General features: G+C 46.4%; 1 pseudogene; it reads left to right on the forward strand.

The window, feature by feature from the left end:
• The first annotated feature begins 8,246 nt into the window (after nt 1-8,246).
• LOC133282170 (olfactory receptor 5J3-like) lies at nt 8,247-9,237 on the forward strand (annotated as a pseudogene).
• The last annotated feature ends 2,090 nt before the right edge of the window (nt 9,238-11,327 follow it).

Below are 11,327 nucleotides of genomic sequence, written 5' to 3' on the forward strand. Positions count from 1 at the left end.
GGCTTGGGGTTCTGAAAACACATTTGATGACAAAAGCATCATTGCATGAGTCTGCTTCAATCTTTGCAGAGAAGGGATCTACAAAATTCAGAATCCCCTGGCTGTAGACACAAAATTCTCATATCAGGTAAATAACACAGGTCCTGCCATAGAAGCCCAATATTATACTTGGTAAAAGAGGATTAAATCTCTTAAATAGAGATGGGGGACAAACAGGCAGAGGGTTGGATGAAGCCGCAGCTGAGGCTTCTCAGGGGGATAAAGGCCTATTAGTTCACCCTGGGACAATTCATCCCTGCCTAAAAATGCCCATTTCTCACCCTTGAATACAGTGGAAGCCCAGAGGCACCAGCTCAGCTGTTGGACATCTAGGCACTACATGTATATAACCCCACTGGGGCTGAAAAGCTGGGCTCTCAGGTGTGCACAGAGAGGGACAGCAGCAAATCCAGAGATGGGGTCATTTGTGCATCAGTTTCCATTTGAGGACCCTCTGCAAGATCTGAAATGTCTCTAAACCCATTCTCATTCTGTTGCCAATGTCAAAGTGAAACCTTTGCATGGTCCACAAGTATGTCAGAAGCATCATACAAGCTGCTCATCACTGCTGCCTTGTAGCTGTGCTCAGGGATGGCTCACTCATGCTATGTCTTTCAGATGCCCAAGCACCACAATGCCTTTCAGAGGTGATTTCACACTCTTTGCTTTCCCTTCTCTTTGTTTTCCTCTGGGAAAGCATGAGCACCCCTAGAGTCTTCCTCCCAGGAGAGCACATGCAACTGTATTTACAGCCCCAGCACCACAAGCTGGGCTCTTGGAGTCTGGCAGGAGCTCACCTCTCTTCACATCAGGTGCTTAACAGAGCTGATGCTGGCGCGTGGATGTTCTCTGCTGCGTTGAGGATAAACCCGTGGCTCCCATCCTTGATGGCACAGGGAAGGCACAAGAGGTAACACTAACACAAAGCAGAGCCTCGCCTGCATTGAGGCAGTGGGCTTGCTTCTGCATGTCCTCAGGTCGTCTTTTTTCTGTCTTGGTCAGAAAACAGCCTTACCAACGTGGGTTTTCTTTATAGGAAGAGGGAGCAATGTCTGATGCAGGTTGTGTTTCTTTTATACAGGCAGCTAAAGCAAGATGCACTGATTTATTCAAGACTTAAATGAGGATGAATCTTATTCTGTTATAAAGAAATGAAACATTTCAGATTGTCAGCAGAATACAGTCACTAAGAAATCAGCCTTTGGAATCAACATGTTGTAATATCAATTCCATTTTAAAGGAAGTAACCTAATGCCTATGGGTTTAGGATGCTTCAGCATGCTGTAGCTCAGAAAGGTAGGTATCATGAATTTACCAGTGTGTTATCTATTGTGAATAAGCTCAAATAGTTTGATAAATGTGGTTTGGTGAGTGAATGATAATCAAAAGCCAAGAGCAAATGTCCAGAGGTCATTCATCTGTAAGCTGTGATTTCAGTGGGACTGGGACTTTCTCTTGCTCCATGCTTACGTGCGATCCTATGAGGTTCCTCTGAGGTGTCTTCTGACACAGATTTCCTTCAAACTGAAAGTGAATAAAGATCTGATTATTTACTCAAACCTGAAAACACACGTGCTTGACTAAATCCAGAGTTTAATTTTTCCCAACATAGAAAAACAAAACTGCCATTAACTGCTTCAGGAAACTCCCGGTACTTTTCTGAATACCTCATCTGAAAAACGTAAAATAGATACATTTTGGTTAGAAAATATATTGGAATATTTTAAAATGACACAGTTGAAATGGTCATTGATTGGCGTTAGATATGGTCCAAAAGCAAATCTCTGGTTTTGATCAATGTGATATTCTCTTGATTTTGCCTCAGCAGGTAACAACTGGTCATGGGAGGAAATCTCACACAGATTAAATTTATCCTTTTGGGAATTACAGACAGCCCATGTGCGCAGACCCCACTTTTTGCCTTGTTTCTATTGATTTACGTTGTGACACTCATAGGGAATGTTGGAATTACCTTGGTTCGGGTGTCTCCCAGCCTCCACACGCCCATGTACTTCTTCCTCACCCATTTTGCGTTCGTTGACATCTGCTGTTCCACAGTCATCTCCCCCAGGATGCTGGCAAACCTGTTATCAGAGGACATAGCCATTTCTTTCACTGGCTGCATGATGCAGTTCCTCACCTTCGCTTTATTTGCTACTATTGAGTGTCACCTCCTGGCCATGATGGCCTATGATCGGCACGTTGCTATCTGCCATCCCCTGCTTTCTGTAACCATCATCTCCAGCCACGTTTACTGGCAGCTGGTAGCATCGTCCTACCTATTCGCCTTCCTCAGTGTCATCATCTGAACATGGTGCACGTTTGGAGGTTCCTTCTGTGGTCCCAACAGCATTGACCACTTTTTTTGTGATGTAGTCCCTGTGCTAAAGCTCGTGTGCTCCGACGCCCACAGCAGTGAGATGGTCATCTTTGCCTTTGTCACCATCAATGCGGTGATTGCACGCGTGATCGTTTTGCTCTCTTACATGTCTATTATCCGCACTGTGCTGAGGATGTGCTCAGCACAGAGCAGGGCCAGAGCCTTCCACACTTGTGCCTCCCATTTAATGGCTGTTGCCTTGCTCTTCGGGAGAGCATTCTTCATGTACCTACAACCTCCATCTAGTCACAGGAGCCTGGATAAGGTGGCCTCCATCTTCTATGCCGTGGTCAACCCCATGCTCAACCCATTCATCTACAGCCTGAGGAAGAGGCAGGTGAAGGGGGCTCTGGTGAGGTGTGGGAGAAGGTTCTTAAATGGCTGGCAACATGGAAGAGTTCTGTCATCGAGGACATGAACAATTCACCTCCAATGAGAAAGCCTATGGGGCACTAAAACAATGGCATTTTCCCAATTATTTCCATGATTCGATGCAGGTTCTTCTCCAGTTACTGCACAAAAGTCAATGACAGTATTGCATGAGAAATAGACTCCCCAAATCGCATCATCCTTCCCCTAAAGGAAACCAAGAGTAATGGAACTTCAAACTTGAATTCACTTCTCAGTCACTAGCTTGCATGAAGAAATTACCCTGCATTATCCCAGGCCTCTTTTCCTCACAGGAAACACCAATCAGCTTTATTCAGTTATAACTTTTGTCACTGATAAATATCTATTTTTCTTGCAAGATTCTTGACCTTTTCCCTCAGCTCCAGTAAAATTCCTCACTCTTACCTGTGAGCTCTTTATTAAAGCTGCTGGGGTGGGAGGGAAGAGGAAGTGTAGTTTTACATTTGCTTGCTGAAAAAGAGTCAGAGAAAAGGTTTCAAAAGATTCATTGCATTCGTTTATGCCTTTCAAAGAGAAGAAGCTGGTGGGAATCAAGATCTCAAGCTCCAGCTTTGAATATCATGGGGAATCCCTCCCCAGGCTGCAGCTTCACGATAGATTTCACTTTAAGGCAGAAACTGTGGACAATATCATTCATAACACAGGATGATGAATGGTGCTGAGGCTACCCAGTGTTAAGGACAATTTGGGCACATTAAGGGGTCATCCCATTCATTTTAAGGGGTGTTTTACATTCTTCTTAAGTGTCATTTACTTAAATGGTGTGATCCATGGAATTCCAGCACGAGACAAGCCCATGCTTAACTCTTGCTAGTGCACACCAGGAAATACCAAATAGTGTATTTCATATAGGAGTTAAGACAGTGGCTCATTTCCATAGATGAAAGACAATCCTGAACACAGAATCGATCCTAACCGAGAGCTGTCTGGGTCTCAGAGAAGCCAAAACACACCGACGGGGGAAAATATCTTTCCTTTACCTGCTGTGAGTGGGAATTAACTGATGTTGTGAACAGAACATGGATGGTGAACAATCTCTTCTGTGTGCTCTGGCAAACAGCAGCAAGAGATGAGATGTTGTCTGCTGTCTGTGGGAAAGTGGCTTCAACCTGTGCTCAGTGAAGGAGGCAGAACCGATATAATCAGATGCTAAAGAGCTTGGCAGGACAGAGACCTTTGATATCATAGAATCATAACATCATAGAATAGTTAGGGTTGGAAAGGCCCTTAAGATCATCCAGTTCCAGCCCCCCTGTCTTGGGCAGCGACACCTCCCACTAAACCATGGCACCCAAGGCTCTGTCCAACCTGGCCTTGAACACCACCAAGGATGGAGCATTCACAATTTCCCTGGACAGCCCATTCCAGTGCCTCACCACCCTTACAGGAAAGAATTTCCTCCTTATATCCAATCTAAACTTCCCCTGTTAAAGTTTTAACTCATTACCCCTTGTCCTATCACTACAGTCCCCAGTGAAGAGTCCCTCTGAGTTTCAAATGATGAAGATACTTGTATTTTGAAACATGTTTCTTACATGTATTAAGCTATCAGTGAAACTTGATTGAAAGACATTTTCCTATGCTGTTGCCATGATTTGTCATCCTTAACTGATACTTACCTGGTAGTCACAGTGGTTCAGTCATTTTATATACTCAGATTTCATTACTTAATTAAATGACTTCATTTCAAAATGCACTAAAGACAAAAAACTGGGGTTGTTTTTCCTGATCTGTATTTCCTTCAATGTTTCAATCCATACTTTGCCCTAACAGGAGATTTTTAATTCAGTATTCCTGGTTTATCTCCAAACACTTTTGTTGTGACCACGTGGAAAGGTAACAGTGAAATGGGGTTTTGGTGAGGGGATGAATGTTTAAAGAAGTAATCATAAATGGAAGTAAGAGGTGGGAAAATGCTTATAGAAGGGAAGTAAAATAAGTCAGCAGCAGGATAAAGCAGCTGCAAACAGTCTTCAACCCTGCCCACTTCTTGCTGCCTGAGTATCCTTGTAGTAGTAGCACTAGTACATTGTGATGTATCACACTGTCACAACGCCACAAATAGCTCAAGGAATGAGGCAGAAATGACAAAACATTTCTAACAAAGTTGAACTGCCCTTTCATGTACCTTTAATTGACTTAAAGGAACATTAAAGTTTGCTGCTGTTGTGTCAATTGATGCACACAAAACCCTCAGTGAGCCTCAAGTAAAATCATGAGTGTGACCACAGAAACCAGGTTTGGTGTTTGTACACTTGCCTTGTGCTGAAGTACACGTTGTGCTTCATACCTTTGGGTTGGAAGTGCTTCTCCTCTGCCTCCATGGCTCTCTGGGTGCAGTTGCAGTGGTGATCTCCAGGCACAGAGTGATCAGTGGGAGAGATCAGGGGGGTTTCAGTTCAAACTATAAAAACCATTGCCATACGCAGGGAGATGAAGTGATTCATGTGCACATTTGACTTTGGTTACAGCACTTGGTGCTTCCAGCTACCTTAAACTATGGTTTAGGTGAAGCTCTAGACTTGCACAGTTCAAACAGCACAATAAATCCCAACCCCTGGCATCCCATTAAACACACTCTTAGGCTTCTTTCCCACCTCTGCCTCAGCAGAGATGACCCCCCCCGCCCTTCCACATTAGCACTGAGGTTAATGAGCCTTGCACCATTAGCTGGGGTGCGGGACCCAGGTCCAAACCTCTTCCAGGCTCTGCTGGGAGTCTCTAATGATCCCCTTTTTGCTCAGCTAAGCTTTACTTCAGGGGTTTTATCCATGAGGACCAAAGGAGTAAATAAACCCAGGTGCTGTCCCCCTCTGGGACAGTGTCATCACCCGCTCTGGGCAAAAAGCTTCTTGCTGACGGAGCTGCTGCATTACTTGTGCTTGGCTCACTTCATCCATGAGCTGCCACTTCCCCCTCCTATAGCATTAGAGACACCTGAAGAATGAAGGAAAACAGATCATGGATCTTCTGCCTTAGGATAACGTACACACCGTGTGTGTAAATCCCAGAAAGCTGCATAAGGATGCTAGGTAAGGATCTGGTATATAAGAATCTGGCAGGCAAGCAGGATCATAGGCTTCCAATTTAGAGCTAGATTAAAACCCAAAGCTTTCAAGCTTCTAAATTTACTGATTTGGGGCAAAAAGCTCAACAAGAATATACCTGAGCTATGTGTTTTCCATAGGTCTGAGTTTCTAGGCATTATCTTCCCACCCGATGTGTGTGTCACCATCTGATGGTGATAAAACCTTAGGGAAAGCATTCAAAAAGGCTGCTTTTCTGCCCCAGACTTAAACTGAAGAGGACAAGAGCTGCACCACAGCATGCAGTGGCACAGAAATACCTGGGAATGACACACAGGGCACATTCCATGAGGAAACCTTCCAGGTTTTTCCTCTAAGAAGACTAAAAACGCACTGCAAAACCTCAAGCAACCTTCTGAAAGGTTATTCCTCAATGGCAGAAGGTTGGTGCTTTGTCCCAGCCATAGGGTTGGGTGGTCTGTTCTGGATTTCTGGGGATAAGGATGTTGGAGTGTTCTCAGAAGATGTTCATTTAAGGGAAGGTAAAAGCAGCTAGAAATAGAACCTAGAAATCTATATACAACATTTCTGGCTATTTCTGGTATGTTGGAAGCTCATAAATATGTAAAAAGTGCAAAATCTCACAGAGATATAAGTAACAATGTGGGGTTGCAGCAGGGAAGCGGAGAGCAGCCACCCCAGTGGGAAGCACTAAACCCAAACCTGAAGGGCTGGGACCATCCAGAGATCATTTATTTGGGCATTTGCCTCCCCACCTCTTTTCCTCCCTCTACCTTGCTCTGGGGAGACCCCCCCGCTCCCCTGCAGTCCTGATGCAGCTATGGGACAACAGCACAAGGGGGACGTGGAGTTGATGGAGGGAGGCCAGAGGAGGCCATGGAGATGCTGCGAGGGCTGGAGCAGCTCTGCTCTGGAGCCAGGCTGAGAGAGCTGGGCTGGGGCAGCCTGGAGAAGAGAAGGCTCCTGAAGGGGAGACCTGAGAGCAGCTCCAGTGCCTAAAGGGGCTGCAGGAAAGCTGGAGAGGGGCTTTGGACAAGGGATGTAGGGACAGGCCAAGGGGAATGGCTTGAACCTGCCCGAGGGGAGACTGAGATGAGCTCTTGGGCAGAAGCTCTTCCGTGGGAGGGTGCTGAGGCGCTGGCACAGGGTGCCCAGAGAAGCTGTGGCTGCCCCATCCCTGGCAGTGTTCAAGGGCAGGTTGGACACAGGGCTTGGAGCAAGCTGCTCCAGTGGAAGGGGTTGGGGTTGGAGCTGGAAGAGCTTTAAGCTCCCTTCCAACCCAAACCAGTCTGGGATTCTATCAATCCCTCAAATACAGCTAACAGCATTCTATTACCTACAGAACATGATGTCCAGTTCATTTCTTAGTCTCAGAGTTGTGAGGAGCAGCCTGCCAACCTCTTCCAGACCTTGAGTGGGGAAAACCATGGAAATAATACCTGAGCTGGAGGAGATAACAGAAGTTAAGTGCACTGACTCTGTTAGACTTATTTGCCACATTGAGGGGAATATTTCTCTCTGTGCTGGAACCTGACCAAAACTGCTAGTAGTGATAGGACAAAGGGGAATGGGTTAAAACTTAAACAGGGAAAGTTTAGATTGGATCTAAGGAGGAAATTCTTTCCTGTGAGGGTGGTGAGGCCCTGGAATGGGTTGCCCACGGAGGTTGTGAATGCTCCATCCCTGGCAGTGTTCAAGACCAGGTTGGACAGAGCCTTGGGTGGCATGGTTTAGTGTGAGGTGTCCCTGCCCATGGCAGGGGGGGTGGAAATGGATGATCTTAAGGTCCTTTCCAACCTTAACTGTTCTACGATTCTACTGACAGCAATGTGGCAGCTCAGCCTATTTTTTGCTGTCTAGGACAGGACTTTCTGCCCCAGGCTGCCAGGGAAACCTCCTGGGTCTGGGGTATCTCACTCAATGAGTTGTTGTGGGCAGCTGGGGATCCAGCAATGCTGTATCAGAGCTGGGGTGATGGATTCAGGGCTCCTGGGGCATCACACTCAGATGTGTTTAGTCTTTCTCATGGAGCAAATGGAATGTACAGTCCCTTTTTCTGCCTCCCTAATGAAATGTGATGACCAGTTTGCAAGTTCTTCACCTCTTCTCCAGTTTTCAAATGGTTCAAGATTGGGTTTGGGTTTTTAAAAGAAAAGGTCTGATTTAGCCTCATGATTAAGGGATTTCTGAAGGGCTTTTGAATGTGTTTCTCTGCCTGTGAAGATTCACCAAGAACCACAGTTAGATGTTGCCTCAACTATCAAATCTTTATTGTTCTAGTGTCCAGCCTAACGGAGTACATGCAAGCCACATGGCATTGCTCTTCCCTATTTTACTCCATCTTTCCTCATTCCAACAGGGATGCTGCCATGCAATACAGTAACAGGGCTGAAGGCAACCACACTGCAGTGACCCACTTCATCCTCCTCGACCTGACAAGCAAGCCCAAGATGCAGACTCCTCTCTTTGTAATCTTCTTCATGATTTATCTCATCACTCTCATGGGCAACCTTGGGCTGATGGCAGTGATCAAGACAAGCCCCCGGCTGCACACCCCCATGTACTTCTTCCTCTGCAATCTCTCTGTTGTTGATGTTTGCTACTCCTCTGTCTTTGCTCCAAAGCTGCTTCTTGCCTTCTTGGTGGAAAACAAAACCATCTCTTACCCTGCCTGCTTCCTGCAGCATTTCTACCTCCTCATGTTTGATACCACAGAGGTGCTCTTGCTGGCTGTGATATCTTATGACCGCTATGTAGCCATCTGCAACCCACTGCTCTACACGGTTTCCATGCCCCAGGGGGTCTGTGTTCAGCTGGTGGCTGCATCATACATGGGGGGGGGGGGGAATTTTGAACTCCCTAATCCAAACCTGTTGCTTGCTGCTGTTGCCTTTCTGCGGTCCAAACACCATCAACCATTACTTCTGTGACACTAACCCTTTTCTGAAGCTCTCTTGCTCCAACAGCCACCTCAATGAGCTTTTGCTTGTAATTCTTCATGGGAGCATTTCCATATCTGTGCTGGTCCTCATCATCACCTCCTATGTATATATCCTTTTGTCCATCCTGAGGATTAGGTCTGCTGAAGGAAGGCACAAAGCCTTCTCTACTTGTGCCTCCCACCTCCTGACCGTTACCTTGTTCTACGTCCCTGCTGGGCTCAGCCACATGCAATCAGCTTCCAAGTACTCCCTGGAGACAGAGAAAGTCACCGCTGTGTTTTACACCCTCCTTGTCCCTATGCTCAACCCTCTGATCTACAGCTTGAGGAACAAGGATGTTAAAGATGCCCTTAGAAAAGCAAAAGCAAGTAACTTCATTGTGAGCTGCTCATTGATCAACCCAGTCCCAGCTGGTTGATAGAACTCCTAATCTTTCCCTTTTTAACTCATTTGGTGTCAGCTGTCTGGAGGAGGAAGGAACTGAATGTCTTTACAGGAGCAGGTACAGCACATTCTAACCATGCTTTAAACTCTGCAGAGACTCGGTGATGTTAAGCATCCCCTCAATATAGGTCTCTGATAAATATTCTCTTGTCATCTCTTGGGTTTTTGTTTTGGGGGAAATAGATGTGATATCATAGGAGGTGGCAAAAATAAGCCCATGAGGAATTTCCCTCTTCAGTTTAACATTAGAAGTAGTACTGATTCAAGCAGTGATTCATCCAGAGGCAAGTTCAAGGAGGGATGAAGGGTTTTGAGGAGGTACATCTGAAAAACATCACTTTACTTTGGGCTAATGCAAGGAAATGCATAAAATCCCATTTGCTCCCAGAAGGATGTGCAGTGCAAAGTAAGGAAACGGGAGGAGAAGCAGAGCCACTGAGCTGCCAGAGGATGAGCATGGTACGTGCTGCGATTGAGCATTGGGAAGATGCTAAATCTCTGTGTGACCAGGACATCCCAGGCTGGAGGCAGCAGAGCTGTGTCTGTCATCCTGCACCTTCCTTCCTACCACTGCAAACATTCAGCTGAGCCAAAGAGGTTTCACAGCACTGTGTGCGTTGGAAGGAGCTTAAAGGCCACCTATTTCTAACCTCCTTGCTGTGGCCTTCATCTCATATCTGGTTTAGGAGAAGTAGCAGCTGAGAGTAGGATTTTCCCCAATTGCCAAGGATTTTAGTATGATTGAATGTAATGACTTTAGGGAGAAGTATGGTTTTCTTCCCCTATTTTCTTGCTGTGGGGCTGCTGTAAGTGATATTTCCTCCCATCCAACTCTTCCCCAACACAACCTGTTAACTGAGAAGGTACCACTGAGGAATGCTGCAGAACTTCATGCTCTGCAAAGCAGAAATAACCAACTGCAACCTGTTAGAGACCTTCAGCAGTAAGCTCTTTCTGTAGCAAATAGAGACCTGGATGCATTGCAGGAGAGTGGGGATCATCTATTACTTCATGGTACTTTGCACATGGCTGCACCCAAGTTAGTCCTGACATTGTGTTTTTCATAGCTAAAAATAAAAGAGAAAGACTCCCAGCATCATTTCTGTTAGTTGGACATAGAAATCATGACTAAGCATACCCACTGTATGGTATACCTAGAATTTTAACTTGTTTTTTTCCCCCTCAGATGTAGGAGTTTGCATTTGGATGCCTGATGTAGAGTGAAACAAAATCTATCTGGAGCACCCAGTTGAACAGGGGTCATTTTCCCTAAGAGACAGACACAGACAAGGAGGGGGAGATGTTTATAACACTTAGTTTCCATTAGAGCTTGCCTTGTCCCTAGCTTGGACACCAGAGGGTCTTGCCTCTCATTGAGAGTTGTTCGTGCTGTTTGCATGATGCAAGATGCCTCAAGGGAACAGCCAGGACCAGTTATTCCCAATGGGAAGGTGAGCTGGGAGCTGAAAGTGCCCACAAAGCAGAGCACGGTCCCCGTGTGCCTGAGCACAGCAGCAGCTTCCACTGATAGCCCAGGGGAAACTGAGAGTCAGGTTCATGGTTGCTACTGACCAGGAGCAAGCCCAGTTAAAGCACAGCCCTGGAAGTGGGCCCAGTGCCAGGACTGAGCTTAAATAGAGCCTGAGCCCTTGGCAGAGGGTGTGTGAGAAGGACCCAGGTGATGCTGGCCATGGCAATTACTGTGGCTGCACTCCCTGATGTCTCAAGGAGAGGGGAACTGGGTTTTCCACCACCCAATGCCCTAAACACAGTGGCAGCTGTAGAATTATAGAGTGGTTTGGGTTGGAAAGGACCTTGGTTCCAACCCCCTGCCATGGACAGTGATACCACACACTAGACCATGTCACCCAAGAGTCTGTCCAACCTGGCCTTGAACACTGCCAGGGGGATGGAGCAGCCACAGCTTCTCTGGGCACCCTGTGCCAGCGCCTCAGCACCCTCACAGGGAAGAGCTTCTGCCTAAGAGCTCATCTCAGTCTCCCCTCAGGCAGGTTCAAGCCATTCCCCTTGGCCTGTCCCTACAGGCCCTGATGAAGAGTCCCT

Source organism: Pezoporus flaviventris, unplaced genomic scaffold (assembly GCF_033815535.1).
Source record: "Pezoporus flaviventris isolate CSIRO_AGI_PZ_B2104156 unplaced genomic scaffold, CSIRO_AGI_Pfla_v1 ptg000116l, whole genome shotgun sequence".
Classification (NCBI taxonomy): domain Eukaryota; kingdom Metazoa; phylum Chordata; class Aves; order Psittaciformes; family Psittacidae; genus Pezoporus; species Pezoporus flaviventris.